Raw genomic sequence first — 13,431 nt, forward strand, 5'->3', positions numbered from 1 at the left:
ATTTTTCTGATTTTTGGTGGATTCATATTTCTGACTACGTGGATACAGAGGAAGATCTGCAGCTACACAACAGCAAGTCTTATTTATTTTGTTTCTTTTGGGTGTAAATGTTATTTTCATTGTTTAAGTAACATTTAAGTGATTGGTATTAGGAATTGTGTTTTAATAATTTTATGTGATCAATTGAGTTTGCTATTTAGTTTTTTACACCATGCTGGTAACATTTTTTGTTTAAATAATTACATCATGTATTTATATCAAACTTTTATTTAATTTGTTAGATTGATGTAATAAAATAATATATTTCTCGTTTACAAAATAAATATGATTTGTTATGTTGGTTTAGATTTTGTGATTTTTTGGGGCTTTGGTAGATTACTATTTCTTTTGTAATATGATTTTGGCTATCATTTCTAAGTAAGGTACTCCTTTTTTAGTTATAAAGAGTTTGAATTCAAATTGTAGCATGTTATATATTTTTTTGGTTTGCTTACTATGTTTATGGGAAATTTGGGTAACAGATTGCTCCATTCATAGTTGATGGTAGCTTTGCTCTTTTTGTAATGCATCTATACATTTTTAGAGAGTAGTTTGAGTTTTGAATAGTGTGGATTGGAAGGCATTGTGCCATCCTTCCACTGCATTGTTTGTGTTGGTTTCCTGTGCCAAGGTGCTATCATAGACATTCCACCATGGTATTTAGAATTTGAATTGTCGTCTGTGTCCGAAGCAATGCAGTCTACCAACCCAAGTGTCTTAGGGCCTTATTATACCCCGGCAGTCGGACCGCTGTATTACCATGTTGGCGGTGAGACCGCCAGAAGGCCTCCGCTAGTATCCAAGATCCCACAGTGGAGTTGGTCTGGAAAGGGACTGTATATGCTCGATGGTGCTGATGCCAGCACCGCTGAGTATATTACACCTGCATTTCCACTGCCCATTTCATGGCTGGGATCTCGCCATAAAAACAGTTGCAGAAATGCTGGTAAGGGTATCCTAACATGGCCCTCAGGTGATTCGTCCCATGGGGGTGTGTGCGGGGGGGGGCAGCTGTTGTGCCCACCTAGAATAACACCTGCATTGTAGCACTGTACGGCATGCATGACATAGTGCATGACACACCATGTATGAACACGCTGTAGGCACTGTCACAGCGGTGGTATGCTGTTTAAGCTTTCCTATGAGCCTAAAATTCCAGCCACCATGGCACAGCCGCAGCACCGCCCGCCCGCCCTGGATTCAACTTGTAACCCAGCAGATAAGTTCACCACAAGCTTCGCAGTTTTCTGGGACCACCCCGGTGGCAGTCCCAATCGAAGACCTGCAAAGTCGTAAAAAGGCCCTTAGAAATATTCATTAGGGAGATTAGTTTGTCTTCTTTCCTTTGGTAGAAATGGCTTTCTATTAGTAAATTGTAGAGGTTAGCTACCTCTGTGACAAGGATGTATGCTAATACTATCTCTTCTTTTTATTTTGAAGGTAATTTGACTGTTTGTAGAATATTCTACACGTATGCAGATTGTTGAAGATGTCGCCATATGCTTTTAAATTATAGTAAAGCCATGTATGTCTGTGTGGGTTTAAGTTTTTGAATAGTTTGAATCATAGTTTGCTTGAAGTCCTCGATTATGTTTTGGGGATAGTAGTTACTTCATGTTTAATGTGGTTTGAGAAGTTGTACTAAGTCCTGCTTTGCTTATTGGTAGTAGGGCATATATAAAAGGGATATTTGTATTTTGATATTCACCTTCTATGTTGTATATCTGAGTGAATGGATTGGTACACATCTTGAACATCCACACCATCTTCCAGGTTTGACAATGGCTTAGTTTTGGTGAGTTATTGTTTTGTAGAGAATATTAGGATTTTTTTCTCATTGTTTAGGTTGTCATGTAAAAGTAAAGGTTGCTCATTATTTGTTATTGTTGAATGTTCAGGTATTTCTATGTTGTGGTACCTTCCAAAGGCAGGTGGAGTATTCACTGGTGGCTTTTTTTGTTCACGCAATTTAACTTTTTAAAGTGGGTAAAGGTGGTAGTTGTTAATGGACATTAGGCAGAATATCTTTAGGCAGATTGGTTGTGGGTTCTTGGGAGCTAATGCTTGCCTTTCTTATATCCTACAGTACTACTCTTACTTCTATTTCTGTGACATTTCTATTCATTTGGAGGTGGTTATGCTCTCTTACATGAATTACATCATCATCTTTTGAAGATGCCCTCCAATAGCATGTATTAGAATGATATTTTGATGCATTTCCAGTTCATATTTTCTGTTGATGTACTTTCTTGACTGTAACTGTAGCCCATATGATTAAGTAACTCCTTTCCTTTCTGGAAGGTTATGGATTTTGCTGTGTCTGTATCTGGAAGTAGTGTAATAGTATAAATATATACAATATTTTAAAGTTTGTATGTTTGTTATTTACATGTAAAATTATGGACCTACTTCTATTTTGTATACTTACCTGTATTTTCTGTTTAGACGTCTCACACTGTTGTGCAGCTTTTCCGTTGGGGGTATTCCAATGTGGAGCAGGTGCTTTCTCTTCTGTTTGATGAAAAAATATACAGTAGTTTCATTTTAAATGTTAATTTGTTGGTAGTATGTAGAGATTGAGGTAGTTAGGTTTAGTTTTACTCCTTATTTGGGTGAGTTTATAGCTTTTTATTAATTTATTTATACTTACTTTCTTATATATATTTGCTGGTTGTTTTTTCTGGCAGTTTATCACTATTCCAAGTTAAAGGGCCTGATTTAGATCTTGACAGTCTTACCATGTCCCACCGCGGAGGTGGTCCAAAGTACTCCATCGAGCTGATGGCGGGCCGCCCGCCATATTTAGATATCCCAGCTAGAGACAGAAGACCATCTCAGCAGTATCTTCTCTGATGGCTAGCAGTACTCCATCGGTATCAGGCGGGTGGGATTTCACTGAGCTAATTAGATGTTACCGTTCTGCTGGCAATGTCCTGGTGATGTAGCCCTGATGGAGTGGGGCAATTGGGAATGGGGAGACAGGTAAGTACTACTTATTTATATCTCAAACACACATATAGGTTGTATATATGTCAATATGTATATGTATGTAATGATGCGCACTGGCCATTGCTCTTACATACAGCAATACAGACTAACAAAATACACACACCATTGACTGTACACGCACACTCATCACAAAAGCCTACCTTAGAATCCGGTGACGAAAGAGCGGCTAAGCATTGTGGTCAAGTAGCAGCAGCACAGCAAGGAACTAGACAATGGCATTAAAGACGGAATCAGTGTTGTGACCCCCATAAAAGGTGAGTTTTCACATATTTTTCTTCATTCACGCCAACCCGAGGTTGGACGTTTTCCCCGCACATTGGTCTCGATGGAGAGGTACTTCGTAATCTGGATGGCAGGAATCTCGGTGGGACTCCCTCCAACAGCCACTCCAGCATCTGACGATATCAACACAGGAGACAGATCCTGATAGAGTCGGAGGAAACGCATCGGTCTTCCTTCCAATGCCCAGCCAACATTTAAATCATGCGGGCGGACCTCCAAGGCGGCAGGCGGGAAGACCCCCAAAAGCGTGACGGCGGGACCAGTCCCGCCAAGTTCTTCAATCAAGCCCTTAGTGTTTTCTTTTAGTAACTCTTTGTAAAAAGATAGAAGTTGGAGAGTCTTTTATTGACTATTTGCTATTTTACAATTATAAGTTTATTAACAAATATGTTTTAATACATTTTAGTTTTACTAACTTGCTCAGGTAGTTGTCGAGATTTATATATTTCTTCTTTAATGGTCTGGTCAGAGAATCCAGCAGAGTTTCCTCATCTTGCAACGTTTGTCATTTTTTAAGTATTTAGTTGTTTAAATGTGGGTGCCTTTTATATTGTTGATTTAAATATTTGTCTGATTTTATTGGTTAAAGTTGTTTAAACTTTGATTTTATTGGTTAGTTTAGTTTAAGAGTGAATTTTTCCACCAGTACTCAATCGATATCAGGCTGGTTGGATTTCACTGAGACGATTTAGATGTTCCTGTTGTGCTGGCAATGTCCTGGTGGTGAAGTCCTGACGGAGTGGGGTAATTGTGATTGTCATTTTTGAAGTATTTTGTTGTTTTAATTTGGGTGCCATTTAAATTGTTGATTTAATTGTTTGTCTGATTTTATTGGTTAAAGTTGTTTAAACTTTGATTTTATTGGTTAGATTAGTTTTAGTGTGAATTGTGTTATCAGTTGGTAAACACTGTTAGGTTTTATTTATAATGTATGAGATATAGTTTGAATATAAATGTATTTATATATATTTATTAATATGTAGGTTGTTGCCTAAAAGTATGTATAGTTAATGGTGACAATATTTTTGTTGCCAATATTTGTGTTATTGATATAAGTAACAAATGATATTTTTAACTGCGATATTTGTGTTCTCAATATTAGTGGCTTTACCAGTTAAGTACAGGAAGTCGGTATTTTGTTATGAGTATATTACTGTTATCGGTAAATATTGTATGCATCGATATTATGTCAATGGTATGATCCTGGGCCAACAATATAACTCCTCCAACCTTTGGGTAATCGTACTTATGCCCAGGTGCTCCTCATGACACTATAAAATAATTTTCCTTCTCAGTACTACTGACAGTATCGATGTACATCACTGAGTTTATCACACAACTCTCAAAGCATTCTTAATTCAACCCTAGCTGCCTCTTTGTTCACCCATCCTTTTCTCGCATATTCTCTAGCTTTTGTCATCACTACATTTTTTCATATGCCTTTTCCCGTTCATTCTTGTAAATAATATTATTATCATTATCTTGTACACCCAGGACCTCGGCTGCACTGTACTTGGTCTACATATACTGATGAACTCTCTGATGTGTATTGGCATTCTGCTAAAAAAACTGCAGTCAGAGTTTTCGCTCCTGGCACACATTTAACATCATAAATAAATGTTGCAGTTGCATAGGTAGCTTTGGAATTCTCCTCCAGGCCCTCAATCAACCCTGAGTAGTCAACATATTTGACAGGCACATGTGATGGCTTCTTTAATGCATATTCCTTACCCCAAATGAATTTACATACATGTTACGTATCTGCCAAGGCTTCTCTCTTGATCACTGAATACCTTTCACCTGGTAGTGACAGTGAGAAAGAGGAAAAGCAAACACCATTTCCTTGTGTGAAAATTCCAACTGGGTAAGACCCTCTCCTAGATCGCTGTTATTGGCGTCGGTGATCAGAATGGCACCGGTCTCATAAGCCTACCGGGATGGTGCTTTGCAAATGATAAGGACAATATCTTATAAATCCTGTTAACAATAATGTAGGGGGAGACAAGGGATTTTTTTTTAAATAATGCAAACTCAGCCTCCCCCCAAATAATCTGGGATACATATAAAGCCTTTTTAAGAGGCTCCTTTACTGCGATATCATTCCTCCAGGCCAAAAAGGTGAAAGAGGAATCTAAAACATTAGAAGCGGATAGTCAGAATTTGCGGGAACAGCTAAAATATGATGAGGGGAACTTAATCCTTTTTAGAGAAATAAACATTGCGAAACATAAACTCGCAGATAATCTAGAAATTCAAATTACAAAAAAAGAGGGATGCCAGTAAACTATCACACCATGAGTATGGCGAGGGCTGCAGTAAACTCCTGACATGGAAAACCAAGGTAGACAAAACAAGAAACTGGATTAGGGACCTCCGATGTTTGAGTACTGGTAATATCATCTCGGAGGATTCCGAAATAGAAGATGCCCTCTTCCAGTTCTTTCAGAGTCTAGATACCAATGAGACCCTCTAGAGGAACCTAAAATGGAGGAATTCCTGTCCGGGATAGTACTTCCCTCCTTAAATAGAGAGGAAAAAGAACAACTTAATCTCCCCATATCTAAAGAAGAGATAATTCAATCGATCAGCTCTCTAACAAGGGGGAAAGCAGCCGGCCCAGATTCAATCCCCAATGAAGTTTACATCAGTTGAAGGGACGAATTGGTTCCGTTCCTTCTCCAGCTTATCAATTCCTGCTTTATTGAAGGTTTGAGCCCCCGGCCTCATGGGATGAGGCCACAATACTAATTTTATTAAAACCGGAAAAAAATCCTAGACTATGTGAGTCCTATAAACCCATTTCACTTTTAAATTGCGATCATAAGATCTATTCCCAGATAATCACTAAACGCCTGAATAAAGTAACGGGTAGCCTAATACACCCAGACCAAAAAGGGTTCATGAAAGGGAGGTAACTTAGCGAATTGATGCATGATTTAATTGCAGCGATAGACATGGCACAGAACTATAAACTACCTTTGGCAGCAATGACATTCAATGCTGCCAAAGCGTTTGATCGGGTCAACTGGGTTTTCCTGTTTAAAGTAATACAACATCTTAACTTAGGTAAAAATCTATTGTTAGCAATTAAAGCCATTTACAAAAACTCTACGGCTAAGATTCGTATTAATGGGAAATTAACCAGGTCGATACAAATAGGTAGGGGTACTAGGCAGGGGTGCCCCCTGTCCCCTTTACTTTTTAATATCTATATTGAGCCTCTAGCATGCTTGTTGAGAGAGTGCCAAAGCATCATTCCTTTCAGTTGTAACGGCTGGGTAAAAAAAATTGGGCTATACGCAGACGATCTTATAATCTACAACAGCGACCTAGAAAGATCTCTTCCAGGGATATGGTCCAATCTACAGAATTTTGGCAAGGTTTCTGGGTATAGCATCAACCAACAAAAAACTGAATTAAGGAAATGGAATATAAATTATAGGAGCACGTACATAAAAAAGAAATGAGATATTTGGGTATTCAAATAGTTCACAATATTGAAAAAATTGCAATGGTAAATTTGGAAAAAGTCACAAAAAAAGTTAGATCACAGTTGCAATCATGGGGGGCTATCACTTTCTCTACTGGACACCATAGCCCCTAAACAACTTAAAAGAATCCCTTCCAAATGTTCCAACCCCTGGTTCAACAGCGATCTTAACGAATAACTGCGGCTCCCTAGACTTTCTAAAAGAGCGTGGAGGCACACCCCCTCATTGGCCAACCTAAAATTCCTATGCCAAAGATGCAGCACCTACAATAGGCTCATTAGGAATTCCAAACCAACTTTCTTCCAAAATCTGCTAGACACTGCTACTAAGAGACCTAAGAAAATGTTCATAATTAACAGAAACCAATCTATCTGCAAAAGCGATCTTTTTTCCACAAACAACAAAGCACCCCCTAACTGTGAAACCTTTGCCTCTTTTTTTACCGAAAAACATCATTATACACTAGTGACATCCAGACCGCCCTCAATCTTCTTCCACCCCAACCCCTCCTCCACCCCTACACAGTGGCCCATATAGCTCACCCGTGTAACTGCCTCATCTCTCCAAAAAATGATGCCGCCTGGTCCAGCTTTATAACCCTCGATGAGATTGGCACTGTTAATCTTCTGACTGTCTTGAAATATTCTAACCACTTCATTGATCTCCCTCCCCTCCAAACTCCTAAATGAGTCTATTCACCTCTTAATCCTACCGTGGACTAAGATAAGTAATGCCTCTCTCACTCAAGGCTCCCTTCCCGACTGCCTCAAACTTTGTCAGGTTACCCCTATCCTAAAAACAAGGCTAACTCCGACCAGTCCAGTCCCAACAACTACCGCCCCATCTCCAACATCCCTACTCTAGCTAAACTCCGAGAAAAATCTGTGCACTCCACAATCATATTGAACAGTTGCAACTCATAGAACATTGTCAAACTGGCTTCCTATCGGGTCACAGCATGGAAACTGCTATGGTCTAGATTGTTGACAATGCCTTTCTCTTGCTTGACCTTAATGAACCTTACCTTGTGTTCCTACTGGATCTGTCAGTAGCCTTTGACACCATCAACCAAGCTACCATGCTCGACATTTTAGAACACAGGATGGGTCTCTCTGGCACAGTGCTAAAATGGTACTCCTCCTTTTTACACAACAGGTCACAGTGCTTCCTAATTATTCACACTCTATATGAGTAGGCTCCACTATCTCTGGGCATACCCAAAGGCTGTAATCTCTACCTGACATTGTTCAGCCTCTACCTGGAGCCCCTTACTGATATCCTCAAATGCTCTCACATCTCCTACCATATGTATGCTGACAACACCCATCTCTACATGAGAATAACATCCCACAACAACATTCACACCCATAATAACACCTTAAAATTAACACACAGTGGCTGACTCACTATCACCTCAAACTCAATGCCCTTAAAGTTGAATTCTTACTGATGGCACCACCCACCACCTCCTCTAACATCAAAGACTGGTGCCCCCTTCTTTTTGCCTTGAACTGCATCCCACACATCCTCGACTCTGCCAAATCACTAGCTATTACTTTAGACCGAGGTCTCTCCATGCAAAAACACATCAGCACCATCACTATCCTTAGGAAACTAAAACGTCTCCTCTCGCTGCTGACCTCACAACAGCGACTCATGCACTTGTGCTGTCGAAACTGAACTACTGTAGCACTACCCTTATGGGCCTCTCGAAAACCACATTTGCTCCTCTGAAGGCTACACTTTTTTTTTTTTTTTTTTTTTTTGTGCAAGACATTTATTGTGTAAAAAACAGAAAGGTTACACTGCGTCACGCCAACAACCCGGAGGCAGGCCGCGATATGGACAGGTGTCCCATAACCATAAGTAGTGTGCAAGGAGTCATACAACAGGGTTGGTAGCATTTCCACAAAAAAGACATCGACCCCTGTCATGAGCAAGGAGTGCAGCAGTGCAAGCATTACAAGGTAAATGGTCTCACATTTTTGTGTGCCGTAGACCATAAATGGATCTCACGTTCTCAGCCCTGCACCGCCACCACGACGAGTGTCAGAGCTTCAGCTCAGTAAAAGAACAAAGCAGATAAAACATGGCCACGTACACATTTTCACCCAATCCCCCACAACAATCGGAGGGAAACAACGAACTATGGTGCAGAGCAGCAACAACAATCATACATCACATCACACTTACGCATGGTCATGTGTTCAAGAACCAAGCAGCAATGGAAGGATGACAATCGATGGCAGGGGCAGGGGCAACGGTGGAATATGTCCAATGCATCACCCACGGGGCGTGGGCAGAGAGGGGGGGGGGAGGGGGAGGGGCAAGGCAAGACAGCGGGTCACCTGGCCAGAGAGGGGGACATTTCGCCAAGTCGGCCAAACACACAGCAAGCGCTTAGCTAGGTAGTTTTAGAATGCCACGCGGCCATCAAGCAACTCCAACAATCATGAACTATCCTGGCAAGGAAATGCATATTGGGGCCAAAGTCCTCACCCCATGTCATCTGAAACGCCCACGTCAGGGGAGTTCACAGAGGCGTCAGATCCCGCTCGCTCTCTAGTCCACTGAAGGAAGGGCTCCCAGATGTCGTTGGGTCTAGAAGCGGTCGGCATTGTCTCCCAGTAATGTGTGAGTTGTGACTGACCATATGTAACGTCTTTAACCCATGCGGCAAATGTAGGCAAGGCGCTGCGACCCCAGTGTATTGCTACCTGGCGTTTGGCGTAAAGGAGCAGCAGAGCGTGCAGTTTCCTATCACAGGGTGTGGTGTCTTTAACGTAACCCAGTAGGCCCAAGAGTGGGGTGGGTTCATCAGTTCTGTGTAGAATTTGGTTGATGGCCTCAAAAATGTTCGACCAGTATTCATTCAGCTTAGGGCACCCCCACGCCGCATGGAGAAAAGACGCATCAGTCCCACCGCATTTCCAGCATGACGCATCAGCGCGGATGCCCATGCGATGCAGCAGTATTGGTGTGCGATAGTACCGGTGTAGAAACTTAAAATGGACAAGCCGTAGCCTATAATTCGGGGACAGTGCCGTGAGTTGTTTACAGCAATATTCCCACATGTCATCTGTCAGGGATCCGTCTAGGTCAGCCGTCCAGGCACGTTTGGCCGTAGGCACAGTAATCGGGGCCTGTTCCTGCATGCAATTGTATAGTCTAGAGACCAGTTTCGCTGGGGAGGGTCGCGATAGAAGATTCTGGAGGGCATCAAGTTGCGGCGGCTCCTCTGGGAACTGGGGCCACATCCGTTTACATGACTCCCGGAGAGAGTGGTACAGAAGCGTGTCCGAGAACGAGACGGGTTGGCCGTCCCCGCTGACCCCCAAATCACCAAATGTCCCATCGGGATAGATGTCCGCGAAAGTGTGCACACGTCTCCCCCGAAGCATGATGGCGTCTCCCCTAGTGCACAGGCAGGGCAGCATCGGGTTGCTCCGCAATGGGATAGCCGGCGCATAAAGTAGGGGGAGTCCCGCCCTACGACGTAGTTCACGCCAGGACCAGCGGATCATTTCTACGGTGTCCACATCCCTCGAGGGGCGTGTAACTTTGCCATACAGCGCCACCCGAAGCGGTAACGGTGCAGCAGCAGCCAATTCCACCGCCACATGCGGCTGGTAAGGGGTGGGAAAAACCCAAAAGTGCAAGAATTGAGCTTGTGCACATAGCGAGTAGAGCTTCAGATCAGGCGCCCCGAGGCCACCCTGCCGCAACGGGAGCGTAAGCAGGGCCCAAGAGGTCCTCGCCTGTCCTCCAGCCCACACCAGATTCAGAAGCAAGGAGCGGACACGCGCATGGAAGCTTGCAGTCATAGGCAGCGGAATATTGACGAACAGATATAAAAATTTGGGGAGAACCACCATTTTCGCCAATGCTATTCTCGCAACTAGTGACAGAGGAAGCTTGTTCCATACCTCCACCTTTCGCTCCAGCCAGTCAACCGCCCTGCCAAAGTTGAGGGACCACAATTCCTGTGTATCCCTGCTGACCCATATTCCCAGGTACTTGACCGCGTCAGTTTCCCAACGCAGAGGGTAGTCCGAGGGAGGCTGAACGGTCGCGTCAGTTAGAGGGAATGCAACTGACTTGGACCAATTTATAGACACGCCCGCCAGTCCCTCGAAGCGTACGAACTCCCGTAGCAGCGGGCTCATATTGTCTGTAGGGTTGATGACGTAAAGGGTGACATCATCTGCATATAGGGATATCAGCAGACTGCGAGAGCTGAAGCCTATCCCTCTCGCCGTGTGGTGTTGTCGCACCCTAGCCGCCAGCGGCTCCATTGCAATAGCAAAAAGGAGAGGCGACAGTGGGCACCCCTGTCTTGTCCCTCTGGAGACGGCAAAGGGCTCGGACACTAGACCATTTACTCTCACCCGAGCTCTGGGCTTGTCATATAGCAGTTTGATAAGAGTGATGAAGTTTTGACTGAATCCCATCCTGCCCAGAATCCGGAATAGGTAAGGCCACTCCAATGAATCAAATGCCTTGGTTGCGTCCAAGAACACAACCGCAGCTTGGACGGAGGGGTGGAGATAATGCAGGACAGAGAAAAGAGTTCTGAGGTTATGTGAGGTGGCGCGTCCAGGAACAAACCCCGACTGGTCAGGGAGAGCGATGATTGGCAACAGCGGCTGTAGTTTGTCTGCAATGACCTTGGCAAAGATCTTTGCATCCACATTTATGAGGGAGAGGGGACGGTAGGAGTCGAGGAACAGGTCGTCCTTGTCGGGTTTCAAGAGGGTGACAATCAATGCTTCATGCATCGAGTCCGGGAGGGTGTTGAGTTCTAGCGCCTCAACGAACACCGAGTGTAGTTTCGGGGCCAGTTCCTCAGCATACGTCTTATAAAATGACGTTGTCAGGCCATCAGGGCCAGGAGCTTTGTTCGCTGGCATGCTCTTGATGACTTGAGCTATATCCTGGACCGTGACCGGGAGGTCCATGTACTGCCTATGGTTGTCGTTGAACCAGACGAGGGCGATAGTGTCAAGAAAACTGTCCAGGGAAGCAGGAGTAGCCGTCTGTCTAGACGTGTAAAGGGATGCATAAAAGTCAGTGAAGGCTTTCAGCACCGCCTCCTGGCCCATAACCAGGGACCCCTCACTATTGTGAATTGTGTGAATGTAGTGTGTGTGCGCCTGAGGGGTAATCAACCTGGCCAACGTCCTGCTTGGTCTGTCCCCCTCCCCATATCTGCGGGCCTCGGCTTGTCTCCCCAGGAACTTCACCTCCCTCTGCGCCTCCTCATTGAAGTCTAGCAGTTTGGTCTTAAGACAGCCAGCTAGCGCCAGCGTCGGGTCCCGACAGAAGGCCAAGTCCAGATCTCTTAGTTCACGTTCCAACTGGGCTAGTGTCCGTCGTATGGAATGTAATACCCCTGCTTGCCTAGCTATGCATTGGCCCCTGATCACCGCCTTAAAGGCGTCCCATACTATGGCCTCTGAGGAGGCTGAACCCTCGTTGTCCAGAAAATATCTGACAATATCTTCTCTAATGTCTTCAGTGAATACCTGATCGGTAAGTGCGTGAGGTGGTAGACGCCAGGAAAAAGCTTTAGAGGGTACATTGGGAACTCTCAGTTCTAGCATGCAGGGGGCGTGATCTGAAAGTGATCGAGCCTGGATGTCCACCTCCCCCACCCATGTCGCAACCTCAGGTGATACCAGCCAGAAGTCCAGGCGGGACCAGGCAGCATGATGACATGTGATACAGGTTCCTGCACTCTCCCCAGGATGACGAATTCTCCACACATCAGTCAACATCCCCTCTTCCATCACATCAAGTACCGCTTGTCTCGCTTTAGCATGCGTTGGTCTACTAACACCCCTACGGTCCAAGGCATCATCCAGCACAACATTGAAATCCCCTCCCACTACAATCAAGTGGCAATCCAGCAATGCAATTTGTGCCCAGACATTTCGAAAGAAATCTGGATCATCCACATTCGGGCCATAGATGGCAGCAAGTATCAGCGGTCTACCCTGCAACGAACCATGCACAATGACATATCGGCCGTCTTTATCCAGTACACAAGTGTGCTCCCGCCAATCCAACCCTCTCCGCACAAGGACAGCCACCCCCCTGGCATAATTAGAGTAAATTGCGGAGTAAACATGCGACCACCTGGAGTGCTTAAGTCTGGGCGAGGGGGTCATGTTAATGTGAGTTTCCTGCAAAAAACATATATCTACATTGTGTCTGACAAGTGTAGAATGCATCAATTTAGCTTTCTTATAGTCCCCAAGGCCCCGAATGTTCCAAGTCCACAATTTAACCCCCCCCATACCAGTAGTTTAACCGGAGCAACCGGGCCCCCACCCCGCCCACCCCCATCGCCCCATGAAGGCCCACATGCCGCACACACATTGACCTATGCAGTATAGAAGAAAAATGACAGATCACTTTGCACCGCACCAGAACAGGTAACCAAACTTTCAACAACCCCCACCGCCCCCCACCCACGTCAACCCCCCAATTAGGTTGCGATAAAACCCCATTCGTGCTTCGTACAGCACCAAAGTGAACTAGGAACAGAAATAGCGGGGGATACCCCATGGGGGCGAGGTGCTCCCAGCTAACACCCCTGAATTCACAG

The sequence above is a fragment of the Lissotriton helveticus genome, chromosome 4_1, assembly GCF_964261635.1.
Source record: "Lissotriton helveticus chromosome 4_1, aLisHel1.1, whole genome shotgun sequence".
Lineage (NCBI taxonomy): Eukaryota > Metazoa > Chordata > Amphibia > Caudata > Salamandridae > Lissotriton > Lissotriton helveticus.